This window comes from Vicia villosa, unplaced genomic scaffold (assembly GCF_029867415.1).
Source record: "Vicia villosa cultivar HV-30 ecotype Madison, WI unplaced genomic scaffold, Vvil1.0 ctg.001123F_1_1_3, whole genome shotgun sequence".
Lineage (NCBI taxonomy): Eukaryota > Viridiplantae > Streptophyta > Magnoliopsida > Fabales > Fabaceae > Vicia > Vicia villosa.
In genome coordinates, this window is record NW_026705491.1 from 107,188 (window position 1) to 129,270 (window position 22,083).

Genomic DNA, 22,083 nt, shown 5'->3' on the forward strand with positions numbered 1-22,083 from the left:
ATAGTTTTGATCTTCTTCTCTAATGTCAAGCTTGCTAAAGTCTAGTGAGATATCATCTCCTTCATTCAATAAATTGTAAAAATACTTCTTCTACCTATCATTTATATCTTTTTTCTGAACCAAAATTTTCCCTTCTTCATTTTTAACGCACTTCACTTGATCCAAATCTCTTGTCTATCTTTCTATTCCTTTAGAAAACCTATATATAGATTTTTCTCCATCCATGATTTCTAAATATTGATATAATCTGTCAAAAGTTTGAGTTCTTGCTTCAATCATCGCCTTCTTTGTTTCATTCTTAGCTTTGTTATACTTTTTTTAAGTTTTGACATTTTTACACTTAAACCATTCTTTAAACCAATCCTTTTTTACTCAAACTTTACTTTGAACACTTTCATTCCACCATCACGAATTTTTACTCCTATGTGCAAAACCCCTTGATTCTCTCAACGTCTCTTTAGCCACTTTTCTAATCTCTTGAGCCACCCTATTCCACATATCATTTGCACTTTCTTGTGATTGTCCAAACCCTCCCTCCAATTTCTTGTGTTGGAAACTTCCTTTTTTTTCATCATTCAAATTCCACTACTTGATATGTGGCACTCCCATGTGACTTTTTATCTTTGAGCTCTCCTTGATTCTTACATTCATAACTAAACACTTTATTTTGAATAGTCAATCTCTCTCTCAGAATAACTTTATAGTCTAAGAAATCTTCCTATATGATTTCCTAGTAAGAAAAAAATCTATCTAAGAACATGTCACTCCATTTTTATATGTGATAAGATGCTCATCTCTTTTCCTAAAACAAGTATTTTCTATAGTAAGATCCAAAGCACACGAAAACTCAAAGATGTATTCACCTTTTGCATTCATCTCCCTTAGACCATACCCTTCATGCACTGTCTCAAAATCTTTTGATATGCTCTCTACATATCCATTTAGATTCCTTCTTAGAAAAGGCTTATCTCCTTGGAGTATATCCTGAAGTAAGCGTTCTAAATTCTCCCAAAACTTTACCTTAAGGTGTTATAATAACCTAACCTGAGGTGCGTGAGCACTAACAACATTAAAGATGTCTTGTTACACTGCAAATTTCAAGGCTATGATCCGATCTCCTACTCTTTTCACATCCATAATATCATTCTCTCACTCCTTGTTCACAATAATCACTACCCCATTTTTCGATCTAACTTTTCTGATGTACCAAAACTTAAATCCCGAATCACCTAATTCTTTCACTTTTTTCACCTCTCCACTTAGTTTCTTGTGGGAGCATAAAATTTATGTTCTTCATAACCATAATGTTCACTATTTCCATGGATTTTTCAGTAACTGGGCCTATATTTTATGATCATAAACGAATCATACTCTTATGAACTAATTTATTTACCTACACCCGTTCACGAAAATGTGAGAATCCTTATTTATTTTTTATTGCATAAAGGAGATGATGTGGCCATTGTTCTTTTGACAATATACTCGGGCCATACAAGCAACGACCTAACATTGACATTATTTTATAATTTATCCATGTCATAGCGATTCAACAAAATTTTACATTATGTTTCAATTGTCCAACACAACTCTTTCTTTTGATTCGAATTTGAATCCAATAATGCATAGCAAAAGTAATATAAACAAATATTTAAATTATACATTAGTAGTATAAAAATAAACTTTTACCTTGTCAATCAATCTTAATTGTTATGCCATTAATAATATTTAACTCATAAAATCACATAGATGCACTATTTTGATGTCTTGACAGTGTTAAACTTTTTATTAATAAAACATAAATAATAAACTTTATTAAAACGTAAACTTTTTATTAATAAAACATAAATAATAAACTTTATTAAAACGATCTATTCAAGCAAAATTGTACTATAGAGGAGTATAAATATTATACTTGAATAACCATGTGCGTATGCATGTTAATGTCAAATTCATGTTACAATTAGCTATCATAAGATACATGTCCATACCTAGTATTAGTGGATGCTTCTCTTTTCAATCCAAAATGTGACAATTTGGCTTAAGCACCTTCAAGCCACATATCTCAAATTCTTAATGGAAACAACTTTAATCCATATGAAGCCAAGTTATTGGATATGGTCTTGTCAAATCCATAAACTTTAGTGAAATTGGTTCTCACCTCCCCAACAAATCAAGTAGTCATTTCAATGGACAGAGAGAAAACAACAGTTTGATAGTATTAATAATGGTTTCGCCCATAGGAATATAATATTAATCAATGCAACTTGATGTTCTTGTGGGAGTTACTGTTGTTCATGATTTTGAAGTGATGACACATAAAAAGCTTCATCATTTTATTTATAGTCTCTTTTCTTTTTCAAATGTTTGATCATTTAAGTATAATTGCTTTTACTCTTTTGATGGGCTGGTTAGTTTGCTTTTCTCTGTCAATCTTAGTATGATTTACATATCAAACATCTTTTCAATTATAATTTGGTCAAAATTTTATAATTAAGAAAAGGAAGATATAGTTTTTGTCGAATTTAGAATCCTTGTTTGCATCATTTTGGAGAATGTTTAATGGCTTTGGTTAAATCTTTTTCAAACTGAAATATTCCTTAAGAATTTTTCAAAAATATATTGGTTTGCTTCCAAAAAAATCTTTTTAACTAAGTTGTAAATTAGTTTTTATTTATTTTATAATAATTTTTAATTAAGTTTATTAATTATTTAATAAATATGACTAGTAAATTTATTTTACAATAATTTATTGTAAATTGTATTTGAGACAATAATATAATTATAAGTTGAGAGTGACATCTACCATTTAGTTTTTCAAATATAAATAACTCTAAAAGAATGATATGAATTAATTGATATTTTTATTTCATATAGAGATATCACAAATAGCACATGTAATATTTTAAAATCTTGTTAATTATTTTTTATTTTTATAAAAGTTTTTCTTAAGCAAAAATTAAAGTGTAAGGGTTTATTACAAGAAAAACTTGACACCAGCATCATCTTAATACATTTGTCTCATTGTAATATCTTAACAAATTTGTTGATAAATAAAATACAAAATACAAACAACAAGATGAGGAGACTAGATGAAAATCTAAGAGGACACAAAAATTTCGGGCAACTATCTGACTTAAAAACCTACTAAAAATTTTGAGGAATAAAATTTGGTGAAAAAAATAATACAGCTCAATAACACAGCTTACAATAAGACCAAACTCAAAACAAAGCGATTTGGCATCATTAAAATTACTCTATTTTTAGAAAAGTCTTCTTTAAAATAATATGGTAATGAATCTCATTGGTGAAGTCAACAACATTTTTTTAATCAAAAGATCATGAAATATATGAAAAAATAGGTAAAAAAAATAGGGGATACTGAATCAAAACCACAAATTTATCTGATTCTAAAACTAGCTAGGTAACTCTAACTCGTTCCTATTGAAATCCAAAGCTAGATCTGTATGTATATCCGACCATCATTTAAAGTCTAAATTAGCTAGTTTATCTGCACAATGATTATCTTCCATGAAAATATGAGTTGTCAGAAAATTTAAATTACTCATTCTAAGCATACAGTCAGAAAATTTAAATTACCAAGGTACAACATAAGGTTTATTGAGTGCTTTTACAACTAACATAGAACCGATTTCTAAATCATAAATTTGTCCAATTTTGAATAGTTGCATACTCCATTGTCAAAATAGTTCCCATGAGCTCCGCAGAGAAAGCATTAATCGGATCGAAATTACAAGCAAAAACTCCCAAATGATCATTGTTATCATTCCTGAAAATACCACCGAAAACTGCATGCGGAGAGGTGCCACCTGAGGCGCCATCATTGTTGACCTTTATCCAAAAATGTTGAGGCGAACGCCACAAAACCTCCTTTATAATTTGAGGCTTAGGGGGAAGAATAGTACGAAGAAAATTTTTAACACCACAAAATCCTGAAGGGAAGAGTTTGCACATCCAGATGTTGTATCTCCAGCCAACTTTGTCCAAGATTCAATGGTATTGCAAGCGGATTTCCATGGAATGAGCTTATCTTGGAACCTAGCCATGTTATGAGACTCCCAAATGCAGTAAACAAAATTAGTGATCGTAGAAAAAATAGTTATTTTGCATTGAGCTTAAGCAGCCCTATCCAAAAAAATCCAGTTGTTCGCCAAGTAAGAGACATGGAAATTTATCGTGTTTTCCAACCACTGTCAAACTGACTTAGCATACTGAAGGTAAGAGGAAACCTGTTCTGGACTGGGCCAAGACTAGGCCCAACATGGTTTCGGCCCACTGAACCTCAAGGCCCAGATCCCTCTGTGACCCACATTTGGGTCTAGAATGCCCGTCTCTATTATGCTCGGCATGACCCTCCTCGTGAGCCGTCTGATGCCCGGCAGAGATGCTCCCCGCGAGCATCCTCTCTGCCGAGGACCCTGCTCTCCGCGAGCACCTTCTCCGCCGAGGACCCTGCTCCTCGTGAGGGTCCTTTCACATCCAACCCCCCGAATAATGCGGAGTCCACGTGGTCCCTAAAAGACCGCATCTCCCTTAAACTTTGGAGCGGTTAACCAGGACAGAGGGCACTCACGCACCTCCGATATTTCCGCTCAGGAAACCTGGCAGTCTCCTAGTTGGGCTTGGAAGTCCAACCCAATAGCGAGATCATGGCCCAGCGCTGGGGGCTATAAATACCCTCTTTTACTAGAGGGCCAGGTATTCACTTCTTACTCACTTTAGCTTGTACTTGCGCTCCTTTGCTCGTCTTCTCACTTTGGCATCGGAGTACCTTGCAGGTACACCCCCCTCCTCGTTCCTCGAAGATCCAATTCCGAGCAGCCAGCGACGATTCTTCTGATCAGGTACGATTAGTGGCGCCGTCTATGGGAAACTTGCTCCCCCTTCTTTGAAAAAACAAAGATCAAAGCTAATCCATTCCTGATCGTCATGGCTGGCAATAACAACAACAACAACAACAACGTCAATGTCGCAAACCCTGATCCCTTCCACCTGCAACAACTCATCGAGAGCTCCACCCCCGAGGGGACCAATCGATCTCGGCGGGAGGGACAGCAGCAACACACCGCTGACGGGCAGAGGGGACAAAGGCATGAGACCTCGCAACCCAGCAGAAGACAGCAAATTCAGACCGTCGAGCAAGTTCAAAACGGAGGGACTGAGCAGCTTCAACCCCAGAATGGACCAGAGCAGCCTCAAAACCTGAACGAAACTGATGCCAGAGACGGGCACGTTGCCTCTTCATTCACCCATACCTCTGAAAGGCGGAGGGTTCACCACGAAGACGACCAAGAGCAGGTCAATATCCCCGAGGATGCCGACTCCACGACCGTCCTCTTGCTGAAAGAACTGCAGAAGACAAATCGTCTCATCCGGCTTCAAGGTGACCGCATCCACGAGCTAGAAAGGAAGAGACGATATCGTTCCCCCTCGCGGAGACGCTATTGATCACGTTCCTATTCCTCCTCACGCTCACCACCGAGGAGGCATCGGCGGCGCTCCCCATCCTCTTCAGGCTCCCCGCCTAGAAGGTACCATCATCGCCAGAGATCATATTCCCGCTCTCCACCACGAAAGAGCAAGAAGAACCAGAGACCTGAGACCACTGAAGCTGGAAGCCTCTCCCCTGAACGGGATCACCGAGGACCTTCCAAAGCTGTGCTGAAACCCCGCGAGCGTTCTCCTCCCCGGGACAACCGCACAAGTCCAGGCAGAGCCCAAGGGAAGCCCCAGCGAGGCAGACACTCGACCTCCCCGGGACCAAGTGACGAAGAAGACTTCCGCTGCCCTTTGTCCGAAAGCATCCGAAGAGCTCGTCTCCCACGGGGGATGGAAAAACCGCCGACCATAGATCTGTACGACGGAACCACCGATCCTGACGATCATATCCGGAGCATCGAAGCCGTTATGGATTACCACGTCGTCGAAGGTTCCATTAAATGCCGCATCTTTCCGACCACACTCAGGAAAGGAGCAATGACTTGGTACAAGAACCTTCGCCCCAACTCCTTCCACTCCTGGACCGAGCTCAAGGAACTCTTTTTGAGCCATTTCACAGCCTCCCGTCGGCAACCAAAGTCGGAAGCGAACCTTGAGGGTGTGATCCAAGGAACCGACGAGCCCCTCCGAGATTACCTCGATAGGTTCAACAAAGAGGCCGTCCAAGTGCAGACGACCGATTACATGAAAAGATACCTCCTAGAACGAGGACTTCTCCCCGGAAGCGACTTCAAGAAGGCTATAAAAGTCGAGAAGGTGCACACTATGAACGCCCTCCTCCGCAAGGCCCAAGCCTTCATCGCTTTTGAGGAAGGCGAAGCAGCTGCGATCAAAGCTTCGAGGGGCAATGATGTTGCCCGCAGCTCGAACCTCGATAACTCGGGTTTGCGTCGAGGACATGAAAAGAGGAAAGATGATAGATCCTGCGATTCCAAAGAACGCCGAGGACCAGCCGGTCGATTCAACGACTGTACTCCCCTGAACGCCTCGCGCGAAAAAATCCTGGCCGACTGCCAAAACACCGAGTTCAAGAATTCCAGCATCAGGCTCCCGAAATCGAACCCCACCAGACCGGGGACCGACAAGTCTAAACACTGCAAATATCACAAGAGTCATGGGCATCTGACTGACGAATGCATACATCTCAAAGACGCCATCGAGACCCTGATTAAAGAGGGTCGCCTGTCGAAATACACGAAGAAGGGAGAACCTCCCCGAAGAGAAGCCCCTCGAAACTCTGACGAGGGCAACTCGCCAGATAGTAGACCACTACAAGTAGCGCTGTTTGTCACCCGACCAGAAGACTTCATTCCTTCAGTCGGAGTGACAACCGCCTTCAGCACGTGGGAAGAGTTCCCGACTACGATGGTCATATCCAACGGCGGGGACCCCGACTCCCTCACCATCAGCTCGGTGAAGAGAAAGTTCGATGAGTTGATCAGCGCCAACTCGGATCTCGGCCCTACCATACAAAAATTCAAAGGGAAATCAGACCCGATCACTTTATATTTGGAAGAACTGCCCGGCGGAGCTCTGAACGCCACGACCCCCCTGCTCGTCCGAGCAAGGATGGCGAACTTTGACGTTCGACGAGTTCTAGTTGACGAGGGGAGCTCAGTCGATATCATGTACTCCCACCTTTTCCAGACCCTCCAGCTAGACAACTCGCACCTCACTCCTTATGTGGGATCCGACCTCCAGGGTTTCAACGGGGCCACCACCAAACCTTGGGGTTACGTCGAGCTGATCGTCACCTTCAGGGAAGGGGAAGCTTCCAGACAGGTTAAGACGAGATTCTTGGTGATCGACTGCAAGACCCTTTGTAACTGCATCATCGGGCGCCCTACTCTGGTTGAACTCACTGTCGTTCCCTCAACCGTGCATTTGAAGATGAAATTCTACACAAAAAGGGGACGAGTAGCCACCGTCAACGCCGACATCGAAGCCGCCAGAAGGATCTTCGACGCCTCTGTAAAAGGGTTGCAATTAATCGCCCCTCCATCCAGCTCCAACAAGAAGCCAAGGGCCGAAGACAAGCATCCTCGGGAAGATCAGCATCAGCCGACCAACGTCAGTTCAGTCGACCTCGACGCTCGTTTCACGGAAGAAGAGCTGAAGAATGGTGAAGACACGCGACCAAAGACAGCTCACCCCGTCCGACCTGTCCCTGACGGGGACTTCGAGCTCGTCCCGCTGGGCGACAACCCCGACAAAGCGGTGAAGATCGGTAAGGGCATCCCAGACCTACCGAGGAAGTAGCTCGTGGCCTGCCTTCGAGCCAACGCCGACCTGTTTGCTTGGAGCGCAGCGAAAATGCCCGGACTCGACCCTGAGGTCGCCTGCCACCATCTCTCCATTGATCCATCCGCGAAGGCAGTAGTTCAACGTAGGCGTCGGCAGTCTCCCGAGAAAGCGGAGGCTGCCGACAAAGCTGTAAAAGACCTCTTAGAGGCAAATTTTATTTCTGAGGCCAAGTATTCAACTTGGCTCTCAAACGTTGTACTAGTCAAAAAAACTAATGGAAAATGGAGAATGTGTGTTGATTATACTGATGTTAACCGGGCATGTCCCAAAGATGCTTATCCGTTACCTAACATTGATAGGCTGGTCGACAACTCGACCGGCTACAAATTATTATCTTTTATGGATGCTTATTCAGGTTACAACCAAATCCCCATGGTGAGGTGCGACAAGCAGTGCACGGTGTTCATGACCGAGTCGGGCAACTATTACTACAACGTAATGCCCTTCGGACTCAAAAACGCCGGAGCCACGTACCAACAGATGATGAACAAGGTGTTCCGAGGAGAAATCAGCGACACCCTCGAGGTATACATGGACGACATGATCGTCAAGTCTCGAGAAGACTCCGATCACACCACGCATCTCGAGCGGGTATTCGAGCAGGCCAGATCCTGCAAGATGTGCTTCAACCCGAAGAAATGCACCTTCGGGGTCCGGGAAGGCAAATTCCTCGGTTTCTACTTAACTGAACGAGGAATAGAGGCCAACCCGGATAAATTCCGAGTATTCTCGGAACTCCCCACTCCCAACAATAAAAAATCCATCCAAGTCTTAAACGGGATGCTCACGGCACTATCCCGTTTCGTCGCAAAATCCGCCCAGCACGCCCTTCCATTCTTTAAGTTACTGCGAAAGGAAGCGACCTTCGAATGGTCCGAGGAATGCGAGCAAGCGCTATCCCACCTTAAGCAAGTGCTCTCAAAACCACCCGTCCTCTCCCGACCCTGCGACAACGAGATCTTATATCTCTACCTGGTGATCAGTGGTTTTCACACATATATTTATCGTTGTTTTTAAGTATGTTTAAGTTATGTTATTGAGTGTTTTATTTCTTTATTCGTCATTTTATGCTTTGGTTGTATGTTTTAATGTTTTCAGGTTCATATGGAGAAATCGGAGTAAATCAGTGCAAAACTCGGAGTTTCGAAGGAATTTCAAAAACATGATACAGGAGGCCCGACACGGGTGGCCGTGTTGCCCAACACGGGCCGTGTCAGGAAGAGGGCGCAAGAAGTTGGAAAAACAGTGGTGCAACACGGGTGCCCGTGTTGCTCAACACGGCCCGTGTTGCTAAGCCTGGGACTGAATGGTGAAAAATAAAATAACAGAGGACCAACACGGGTGCCCGTGTTGCTCAACACGGCCCGTGTTGGGTGATGACGCTGTTTTCAGTGATTTTTATTATTTTGTGCAGTGGTTGGGCTGAAAGGGTGTTTTTGGGATTTCCAACCAACTTAAGTGAGTCTGCACTATTTAGGAGGGTTTTCAAGATGAATTAGGGATCTTTTTGCCACACGAAGAATTGGAGGATAGAGAAAGGAAGCCTATGCAATTGGAGAAGAACAGAGAACTCTCATGAGCGGAAGCCATTGAAGATCAAAGTTCATCATCTCTACTGTAATGTCTTTATTTGATATATTTGTAATTTCTTTGGATGATATGAGTAGCTAAACCCCCCAATGCTAGGGGGTGTCCCTGATTAACATTTGTGATGATTTTGAATTCCGAATTTCAATAACATATTTCTCTTTCATGTTCAATTTAATGGTATAAGGTTTTTAATGCTTTCCTCGTCGGACCAACTGGATTGATTTATGACTGACAATTAGGATTGACCTCCATTGTTAGGGTTTTTATACCATTATACTATAGTAGATATCACCTAGGACTAGGGATACCCTATAGTAACCGGATTGTTCTTGATTATAATAATACTTGATTTGATCACTAATTTCGAAGGACTTTGGGATTAGGATTTCAATGTTCAAAGGTTTGCCCACTAAGGACTTAGGAGCAAATACCCTTAAGAACCGGTAATTGATAAGTTGAATTTTGTTAATGAAATAAGGGTTCAAAATTGTTACATGTTAATGCACACACCTACCCTGGCATGTTACTCATATTTGGCTAAATCAACCTTTTTAAGTTTATTTGCAATTTAATTCGTAATCATAAAAACCAAAACCCCCAAGGCTTTTTGTTTAATTGAATTCCTACTAACTCTATAATATCACGCAGTCCTTGAGATCGATATTCGGGGAATTTTCCCTTTATTACTACAGAGGCAAAATAGTACACTTGCTATTTTACCGATCACCTGGCCGTTTCAAACGAGGCGGTCAGCGCAGCCTTGATCCGAGAGACTGAAGACGGGCAGAAGCCCGTATACTTCACTAGCAAGGCCCTACAAGGGCCCGAGGTGCGATCCCAACAAATCGAGAAAGTCGCGCTGGCCCTAATAACGGCAGCCAGGAGGCTGAGGTACTACTTCCTCGCCCATACCATCGTCGTCCGAACAGATCAGCCCATTAAGCAACTTCTCACCCGACCAGACATGGCCGGGAGAATGTTAAAGTGGTCCCTCGAGCTATCCAAATTCGACATACAATACGAAAGCAGGAAGGCGCTGAAAGCTCGGGCACTGGCCGATTTCATAGACGAGATGACTTCAATCACTAAAGTGGACCATCTACGTAGATGGCGCCTCAAGCAGCTCGGGGAGCGGGGCCGGCATTATCCTAGAAAACGACGAAGGGCTTATCATCGAAGTATCCTTGGTTTTGTCCTTCACCACATCAAACAACCAGGCTGAATACGAAGCCTTCCTAGCAGGTCTGCGACTCGCCGAAGATGTGGGCGCCTAGGAAATTAAGATCTACACCGACTCCCAGCTCATCGCATCCCAAATCAGTGGCGATTACCAAGCCAAAAACGACGTGCTCGCCGAGTACCTCACGCTCGTCAAGGATAAGATGAAAAGATTCGCAAAGGCAGAAGTCGAGCATATTCCCCGAGAACCCTATCCAAACTCACGAGCACGAGAAAAAAGGGCGGAAACAAGTCGGTGATCCAGGAAATCCTATCCAGGCCGAGCATAGACAAGAGCGCACAACCCTTACCAGTTTTCGCCATAGGCGACGACCACTGCTGGATGACCCCGGTATAAACTTCCTCACGAAGGACAAACTTCCGACCGACGCGAAAGAAGCTTCCGCAATCAAAAGACGAGCCTGCTCGTACACTATCGTCGAGAACAAACTATACCGACGAGGTTTCTCCATTCCCCTCCTCAAGTGCGTCGACGCCTCGCAAGCCCTCGAGATACTTCAAGAGCTTCAAGAGGGAATCAGCGGCCAACACCTCGGGCGACCGATCACTGGCGAGAAAGGCCCTTAGGGCCGGGTACTACTGGCCGACCATGCAGCAAGACACCAAGGAGCACGTCCAGAAATGCGATATGTGTCAGCGTCATGCCGACATGCACTTAGCTCCCCCAAACGAACTTAAGTCTCTGTCATCACCCTGGCCCTTCTCGACCTGGGGAATGGACCTCCTCGGACCATTCCCAGTCGGGTCATACCAAAACAAGTATCTGGTGGTCGCCGTGGACTACTTCACTAAATGGATAGAAGTCGAAGCGCTCGCCAAGATCACCTCCCAAAACGTGCTCCGTTTTTACAAATGAAACATACTCGCTCGGTTCAGGGTACCACAAGCGATTATAACCGACAATGGCACCCAATTCACTGATAGGAAATTCCAAGAGTTCGTGGCCAAGCTCGGCATGAAACAGCATTTCACTTCGGTCAAGCACCCCCAGACGAACGGGCAAGCCGAAGCAGCCAACTGAGTCATCCTCCGAGGATTGAAAAGGAGACTCGGCGAAGCTAAGAAAGCTTGGGTCGAAGAACTACACAGTGTGCTTTGGGCATATAGGACAACGCCCCATTCTAGCACGGGTGAAACCCCATTTAGGCTAACCAACGGCACCGAAGCCGTGATCCTCGTGGAAATCCGAGAACCTTCTCGGCAAACCGAGTCACCTCTCGAGGAAGAACTCAATGACGAGGCTATGAGGGAAGAGCTTGATATGGTTGAGGAGATCCGAGCAGGGTCTTCCCTCCGAGAAGCTAAATTGAAACAACAGATAGCTCTACGCCATAACGCCAAAGTTATCAAACGAGAATTCGAAGTCGGCGCCCTAGTGCTCCGCAGAAACATGAAAGACTCGCGCGAGGGAAAACTAGCCCCGAACTGGGAAGGCCCATACCGAGTTTACGATAAAACCGAGAATGGCGCCTATTACCTCGAGAACCTTCTCGGCGAAAAACTTGCTCGACCTTGGAACGCTGAAAAACTCAGACGCTATTACAGTTAGACACAACCTAACACTCCCCGGCTACTCATACCGAACACAAACGGAGGCCGGGCATAGACCCGCGTCATGGTACGAACGCGAGTGCTCCACGAAAGCAACGGTCAGAATTCCCTATCAAAGGGCAGGACCGACTACACGGCGGATTCTACACCCAGACCCTCCATGGCAGTACCTGCACGGCAGAACCCCAGCTCGCGATGGGACCGTTCACGCCGCGAGCACTTGGCCCTGACCGCGGTCTCGTGCCCGCTAATTGCGCACACCTGCTCTGCGCACCCGGATCGTACACCACACGTCCGGGCAATCAACCTCGGCCGAGCACAATCCAAAAGCAAAATATTTTTAAGTGTTGGAATACCTCCCCGGAACAAATATAACCCGGGCCCGAAACATGCAACAATAAAAATTCTGAAACAGATACTGGGATGATCAAAGCATAAACGCGAAATAGTAAAGCATTAACTGCCGACCAAACTGGCCGGCGATATCCGAATATTACAACAAATTGACGGGCACGCGGCCCTAAAAATTATCCGAGCATAGCCCAACATACAAAAAATGGCGCGCAAGCCGATAAAGGCAGGCACGCAGGCCCTAAGTAAAACTGACTATTCTTCACCGTTGAGAGATTCAGGCACCAGCACCCCATCCACAATTTTTGAGGAAAGCCCAATGTTGTCCGCCTTCAGGTCCGGGTTCAGAAGCTTCAGCTGACGAACTGCACAGTTGAACCCAGCTTCAGCCATCTCGGCAAGGCTCATCTTCAGCCCGTCTATCTTCTCGACGAGCTCGGCCCTGGACTTCAGAGCAGCCACATCCGGGAACTCGTCAGCCGAGGGTGCCCATTCCAATTAAAGATCGACAAGCTTCTTCTTCTCCGCCGCGATCTCCCCGTCCTTCTGCTTCAGAACCCCATCAATTTTCTTCTTCAATTTCTCACGGTCGGCCTCCATGGTTTTCACCTTATTCTCAGCCTGCTTCCTGGCCGACTCCGCCTTCTTCAATGCCTCGGCAGAACCCGAACCACCCTTAGCCAACACTTGGGCCATTCCTAAAACCCTCATCACAGCAGCACCGTCACTCGCTAGTTGCTTGAGGAGGGCGGGGGACCCCATCTTTTCCACCCGACGGGCTTCATCCAGGGAGGTTGCTAGAGGAAACTTCTCAAAATAACCCCCATCTTTGAAGCAAGGAGGCAGCACAAAGGCACGGTCAGGTCCAAGGCTCGACGTCTCTTCACGAACCCCCTCGGCAGGACGAGCCCTTTTTAGGGTCTTCTCTCCCTCCAAGAGTACCCGGGGCGAACCAGCCGAACCCGCATTGTCTCCGGCACCCGCCACCAGGGCCTTCTTCTCCCGAAGCTTTCTCGCATCTTGAGTTACCATCTTTAAGAGCTTGTCCTCCTTCTCCGGCATAGCATCTGAAAAGAAAAGCAAACGGGTTAGAAAAGACACCAAACAATAAAGACAACAAGATAAATAGCCCAAATACGACCTAACAGTGCACGGGTCCCTCGAGAGTCTGGCAAGATAACAGGGCCTTAGTATTGATGGCCCGCGGTTCTACCTTCGGCACACCATTCTCGTCTAAGACGGGATCCCCTTTCTTCGTCACCCACTGAGACATGGTGAAACCATCTACATACTTGCAGAGAACCGAGTACTACGCCGTATCCTGCTCGTCCAGCTCTCCGTCTTCCCAAGCATAGTTTCTAGGGGGAGACGAGAAATGACCTCTCCACCAAAAGAACGGGAACGCTGTGCAGAACTCCTTCACTGCCTGCCCGTCTTCACCCCTCTCCAAGTTGTCGGCCTCATCCCGCACCTCCACTATATTAGACACAGCGGAATAAGCTGTCGGGCTATGCGGACGGACGAGGAAATACCGATCCTTAAAACCCTTCACTGAGTCAGTATACATCCCAAAAAGCTTTCGGTCGATGTTTCTAAAAGAGACCCAGCTATAACGCCCGTCCGCTGTCTGTCTTTGGACGCGGAAGCAACGGCCGAACAATGCAGTCGTAGCACCGATACCCAGGTAGTCGCACACAATCTCGAATGCCCGCATAAAGGCGAAGGCGTTCGGATGCAATTGGGATGGCTCCAGAGCAAGAAACGCCAACAAAGAAGTTTGGAAGCCGGTGAAGGGCAGGCGGAAACCAAGCTCCTTGAACACGTATTCATACATAGCAAAGCTATCTCCATCAAACCGGGAGCATATGCGCTCGTCTCGAGACGGGCACCCTACTTGATAGTTCAACTCGTCGTCGTCCCCCCGAACCTCGACATCCGTACAGGCTCCGCTCAAAGATTCAGCATAACCGGAGACGACCGACATAGGCTCGTCGGCTACCCAATCCAGGTCGACCGTACATTCATAACTGAACAGCGGCATTGGAGAAACTCCCCCCTCGGCACCCGAGCCAGGTGAATCCTCATGGTCCTCCTCGGCTGCAGCGGGCGTGTTTTGAACTTCGACAATTTCAACATCAGAGCTGCTCGCTGTCGTGTCCTCCGACCCGCTAGCCCACGAGCCAGATTCTAAACTGGACCCCAAACTGGCACTCGAATCAGATTCACCTGCATGCAGAAGGAAAAAAATGAATTCGACAGTTCATCAAATCCACCCTTCCACCGCAACGCAAGCGAAAGGGTAGAGCAGGACCAGGAAAGCCCCCGGCTAAACCCCCATCGAGGAAAAACGTCCGTCAGCCGAGGACTCACGCCAAAACTTAGCGAAAAGGAACGTGATTGCGACAATCGGATCTAAAAAACCACGAGGACCTAACCATGAACGTCATCTAATTCACAAACTAACCCCCGGGCATCGCTTGGATAACCCGAGGAGAAAATAACGACTGTGCATAGGACTCAGCCGACGTAGATGGCGAGAACAGCGAAAGTAAGCAATCGCAAGCTCCCGAAACCCTACGAAAAAGGCATAAAAACGTCGAAGAGATTCGTAAGCATACCTGAAGACATGGTAATGATTGCTAGAATGAACTCCTCGGCGAACGACGGCTACTACTACGAACGATGGGACGAACAGCTGATTCTAGGGATCGTCTACCTGAAGCCGAGCACGCGAACAGAGAGAAAGAACGCCTAAATGTGAGGACTCACCCCCTTTTTATAGGGAAAAAGCTCGGAAGGAGAAACGACGCACCCCCTGACAAGCGCCGCCATTTAGACCCTAGGCAATCATTGCCTGTGCCACGTCAGCGTGTGTTACACACGCGCGACCTTTCGTTTCAACCCACAGACCAGTCCGTCCGAGCACATCCACTTGACGAGGACCCATCCTACCAGGGTCGGGCATCACCAAAGTCGCAGCTCCTTGACCAGAAAACTCCGACTTGGGGGGCTCCTGTTCTGGACTAGGCCAAGACTAGGCCCAACATGGTTTCGGCCCACTGAACCTTAGAGGCCCAGATCCCTCTGTGACCCACATCTGGGTCTAGAATGCCCGTCTCTATAATGCTCGGCATGACCCTCCTCGTGAGCCGTCTGACGCTCGGCAGAGATGCTCCCCGCGTGCATCCTCTCTACCGAGGACCCTGCTCTCCGCGAGCACCTTCTCCGCCGAGGACCCTGCTCCTCGTGAGGGTCCTTTCACATCCAACCCGCCGAATAATGCGTAGTCCACGTGGTCCCTAAAAGACCGCATCTCCCTTAAACTTCGGAGCGGTTAACCAGGACAGAGGACACTCACGCACCTCCGATATTTCTGCTCAGGAAACCTGGCAGTCTCCTAGTTGGGCTTGGAAGTCCAACCCAATAGCGAGATCATGGCCCAGCGCTGGGGGCTTGATAAGTGCCAAAATGTCAATATTTTGAGTATATATTTGTGGCACATATCAATTCTATTCTTATGATTTTTATAATAAAATCCTAACTTTTGTGTAAATATGTGCATACTTGTGTTTTTGATTCATTTCTATACCAATTAATAGTTTTCCATTCATTTTATAGGTATTCATGCATCTTTGGAGCATTGAGTAATAAAGACCAAAGGCTAAGCTTCAAGAATGCAAATTCTACCAATTCATCAAAGAATAAGGCTCAAAATAAGGATGACCAAAATCATAATTTTGATTTCCATTCATTCATTATTGGATAGAGCATTGAATAAGTTTTCCAACGCTTCGAACCGGGCGCAATTCGGAGTTACGGTTCTCAACTTATGGCGAAAACAAGATTTCACTTTTGCTATCAGTCCGCTGAGCGGAGGGGGTCCGCTGAGCGGAGCTCCAGCGGAGCAAATCAGAGTCTGGATGCAATTTTGAGTCCGCTGAGCGGACCTGCTAAGACAGCAGCTCGTTAAAAGGGGCAAAAATCACATTTTTAGGTTATGGGTTGGGTATTTTTGAGTCCCAACACCATCAATTTCATTCTTAGATCAAAATTAGCTTAGAAAACAACTTCGGAGGTTGCATAAGGATGATCGGGGGTGGATTGAGCATCGAACAGAGCTGACAAACCGGGAGATTTTCGGTTCATTTCTCTTCTTCTTTGTGTATTTCTCTTTGGTTGGGTTTTGTTTGTATATTTACTTGAATCTTATGTATATTTACCGATTATAATGTTATGTTTAACTTGCTTTACAAATCTGTGTTGATGTTATCCTAGATTTTTGCTCTATGCTGGGGATTTGGGGTGCTTTAGAGATAAACTTCTTGAATCCTTATCTAGGATGATAATCTGTTGGTTCTGAACTCTAGAGATAGATTTAGAGCTAGCATTCACTGTGGGTATCTGTACATAATGCTTTCGTGTTTGAGCGGCGCGCGAGAGATCGCCGACGCGAGAACACGGATGTTCTCGTGACTTCGCGTTAGAGATAACCTTAGTTGTGAGATGATCTCGTTTGTGCTTCAGAGATGGACGCTTATGTGAGAGATACGTGATGACATAGATGAGTATCGTAGGTTGAGTATAACGGGTTGGTAAGTGTATGTTTGTGAAGAGTGAATATATTTACATTCCTGATAAGTTATTTTTCTTCTAAGAATATGTTTATTCTTTTCCTGTCTATATCTTTGTTTACTTTTTGCTCATTCAATCCAAAGTTCGAAACCGTAGAAACTGTTGAATGGCATCTCTCCATCTCTGAGGACGATAATTCCCGGATCAATATTTCCAAATCTTTTTTGTTGCTTGCCCTATATTGCATTCAACAAAAATGGCGCCGTTGCCGGGGATGGTTTGATTGCATCGCAATAGTTTCCGTGGTTTTGAGCTTTGTATATAACGTATATATTGTATAGTTTCACGTGTATATATTTACTTGTACATGTTTACTTATTTATGTTCACCATATAGTTACTTGTATATGTTTGCATACAATTATACTTTGTTGGTGAATGTTGGTGAAACACGTTGAGATCGGACCAATTCGTTATTCAAAATCTTCACTTTTCAACTTGTGAATCCAACATTCACCAATTTTCTATTTTTGTATGATAATAATTGTATTTGTTTCATGTTTGTATATATGTGTTTGTTCATGTACATATTTGTATACTTGTGTTTTCCTTTATGTTCGTATAATCGTTGTATATATTTGTACCCGTAACATTTATTGAGTGGTTGGTTAAGACAATTTCTTTAGGTTTGTGCGGTGAGACGTCACCATGGCATGACGAGAAAAAGCTACTTTCCAAACACCAAAACTAAAGGCGTCGAGCTAACAACGTAAAACAAGCGCTTGTTGGGAGGCACCCCAACAGTTGTAAAGTTTTGTTTATTTTTATGTTTAAGAGGAATTTAGGTGAAGTGGTGTGTGATTGGAACAGCTGGTGCAATTCTGATTTTTCTGAGTTCTGATGTGCCCGCTAAGCGAGCTCAGCTCCGCTAAGCGAGCATACCAGAATTTTGTTTTTCTGCTCTGTACCAGTGGGGCTTCCATTCCACTTGGTTCACTCATTTTTCCCACTTTCACCAAAGCTAATTAGTAGTATATAATAGTTTTGTTTTTCTAATTCTTTTGTTGGTCGTTTGGATTCAAATTTTGTCCGGTAATTCGAAGATTTTTTAGGTGATTTTCCAAAGCTTGAGTGTTTCAACTTGCGGATGTATGGTTGGATATTGTTTTTGAAGTGTATAATTCAAGGTACTCGTTTATCTCTTTCTATATCATAGCATGTTTAGGAAACTTTTCATTTGTACAATTACCATACAATTCATTCTTTTGCATTACTTGCTTGTTGATTGAATCACTTTAGTTCCCAAACCATAAATGTGAGGAAGCTTTTCATTGTTCATATATGCTGGAGGCCACAATCTTTGTTTTAACTGGATTTTATTATGCTGAATCTTTTGTTTATGTTGATTTTATGAAAGCATAAAAAGGATCAAGGCATTTTGTTTCATTTTGAGCACAACTACCAAAACCAAATAGTCAATTCACCTTGTGAGTGTGTGATCATTTGTTAACCCTTTTGAGCCTTTTTGTCAATGTCCATGTTGTTTTTGCTAAATGCTTATCTTTGAGTGTTTAGTTCTCATTTTTGCATGGATGATTGATTCTTTGTTTTCTTGAACCCTCAACCATGTTTTTTGGTATGAATTTTTACCTTGCCTTAGAAAGTAGGGAGTATTCATATGATGGTGTGGTTGAATTCAAGTTGGGGAGAAATGATTGCTACTTATGTGGTTGTTGCTATGAGGTTGAAAAGAAAGAAAAAGAAAAAGAAAAGAGAAGTGAATAATTGTGCTAATAAGTATTGTGATTGGTTTGAGAAACTTGTGGTTAAGGAAGAAGTTTAATCGAGATTTTGTTGCTTAGGACTTTGGTGGATTGATCACTCCCTTAGGTTTAGGTAAGTTTTTGTTTCGATTAGCCTTAGGACTTATCCCTTGTTTGTTAACCAAGCCACATTACAACCTTGAAAAGTCCTTGTGATTCTTGCTTTTGTATCTTCAATGTGATTTTTAGATGAATGCTTAATTTAATCTTTTGTTTGCAAGATTGTTGGATGAGTGTTAAAAGTCCTTCACCTTTGTGTGTTCTTCATCCATTGATGAATTTTTGCTAGGTGTGATTCATGATGTGAGCATGTATTGTGTTAGAATGTTTTGTATGCTTTTTGTACTTAAGATGCGTTTCGTTTACATGTTGTCGTTGTAGGATAGTGGTAAGTATTTACTTTGTTTATACGTTTTTGTATTAAGCCATACATTTGTTTTTGGTTTTCAAAACTTGTTGATTCACAATTCTTTGGTTTATTACTTTTGATTCTTTGATTTATTTGACATTGTTTGAGGACAAACAAAGTTTCAAGTTGGGGAGAGTTTGATAAGTGCCAAAATGTTGATATTTTGAGTATATATTTATGGCACTTATCGATTCTATTCTTATGATTTTTGTAATAAAATCCTAACTTTTGTGTAAATATGTGCATACTTGTGTTTTTGATTCATTTTTATACCAATTAATAGTTTTCCATTCATTTTATTGGTATTCATGCATCTTTGGAGCATTGAGTAATAAAGACCAAAGGCTAAGCTTCAAGAATACAAATTCTACCAATTCATCAAAGAATAAGGCTCAAAATAAGGATGACCAAAATCATCATTTTGGTTTCCATTCATTCATTATTGGATAGAGCATTGAATAAGTTTTCCAACGCTTCGAACCGGGCGCAATTCGGAGTTACAGTTCTCAACTTATGGCGAAAACAAGATTTCACTTTTGCTGTCAGTCCGCTGAGCGGAGGGGGTCCGCCGAGCGGAGCTCCAGCGGAGCAAATCAGAGTCTGGATACAATTTTGAGTCCGCTGAGCGGAGGGGGTCCGCTAAGCGGACCTGCTAAGATAGCAGCTCGTTAAAAGGGGCAAAAATCACATTTTTAGGTTATGGGTTGGGTATTTTTGAGTCCCAACACCATCAATTTCATTCTTAGATCAAAATTAGCTTAGAAAACAACTTCGGAGGTTGCATAAGGATGATCGGGGGTGGATTGAGCGTCGAACGGAGCTGATAAACCGGGAGATTTTCGGTTCATTTCTCTTCTTCTTTGTGTATTTCTCTTTGGTTGGGTTTTGTTTGTATATTTACTTGAATCTTATGTATATTTACCGATTATAATGTTATGTTTAACTTGCTTTACAAATCTGTGTTGATGTTATCCTAGATTTTTGCTCTATGCTGGGGATTTGGGGTGCTTTAGAGATAAACTTCTTGAATCCTTATATAGGATGATAATCTGTTGGTTCTGAACTCTAGACATAGATTTAGAGCTAGCATTCACTGTTTGTATCTGTTCTTAATGCTTTCGTGTTTGAGCGGCACGCGAGAGATCGCCGACGCGAGAATACGGATGTTCTCGCGACTTCGCGTTAGAGATAACCTTAGTTGTGAGATGATCTCGTTTGTGCTCCAGAGATGGACGCTTATGTGAGAGATACGTGATGACATAGATGAGTATCGTAGGTTGAGTATAACGGGTTGGTAAGTGTATGTTTGTGAAGAGTGAATATATTTACATTCCTGATAAGTTATTTTTCTTCTAAGAATATGTTTATTCTTTTCCTGTCTATATCTTTGTTTACTTTTTGCTCATTCAATCCAAAGTTCGAAACCGTAGAAACTGTTGAATGGCATCTCTCCATCTCTGAGGACGATAATTCCCGGATCAATATTTCTAAATCTTTTTTTTTGCTTTCCCTATACTGCATTCAACAAGGCTATAAATACCCTCTTTTACTAGAGGGTCAGGTATTCACTTCTTACTCACTTTAGCTTGTACTTGCGCTCCTTTGCTCGTCTTCTCACTTTGGCATCGGAGTACCTTGCAGGTACACCCCCTCCTCATTCCTCGAAGATCCAGTTCCGAGCAGCCAGCGACGATTCTTCTGATCAGGTACGATCAAAACCCTTATTGGAAAATTTGTCATCAATGGGCAGTTTTTCAAGGGCCAATCTCCAGAATAAGAGGGATTTCAAGAGCGGAATGTATGAGTGATAAATCATCTTTCCATAATCACTATCCTGAACATTACCATTTAGGTAGTTGTAAGCATCCTTGGTTATGAGATGTCCAGTGTCAGACTGCTTCCAAATTCTTGAATCATCCTTTAAACTATTAGTGATCACATTTGAAACTAGGAGAGGCAATCTAAGACAAAATTGAACCAAACTTGCAGGAAGCACAATGGAGTTGCCTTACATAATCTTCCTAAATTTTTCCTTCAGGTTTTGTTGTCTTTTCGCGAGAATTTGCAAAATTGAAGCAAGGGTTCGACCACACCAATTATCGTTCCAAATATTACTTTAGTCGTTGTTCCAAATTGTATTTTCCATCAAGTCACTCACGAATTATTTACTACATGTCCAAATTGAGGAGAAAACATGATACTTCACATGCCGACCATTCTTGAAAACTCTTTCACGCAAAATAGTTGCCTAACTCTCTATCCCATTAGCAGTATACCAACATTGCTCCAGGCTAGTGGCATCATTAATGAGCCTTAAGGACCTTAAACCCAAGCCTCCATTGTTATAGTATTGACAACAATTCTTCCAGGCCACTATCACCAATTTTCTCTTTAGAATATCAGCACTCCAAATGAAATCTCTGCACCACTTTTCCACAGTTTGAATAAGACCAACCGGCCAAGAGTAGACTCTCATAGAATACATCAACATGTTCTAAACCATATATTTAACTAATTGGACTCTACCAACTGTAGATAAGAGACAAGCCTTTCATGCAGTCAATTTACTCTTTATTTTATATGCAACAGGAAGAAAGTACTAGTGGCATTTCCAAAAAAAAAAAAAGGGGAAATATAACTAGACTTTACTTATTTTTCAATGCTATTTGTAATAAAATCGTTGTTCAAGGAAATTTATATGAGTTATAACATGAGGCTGCAATTATCT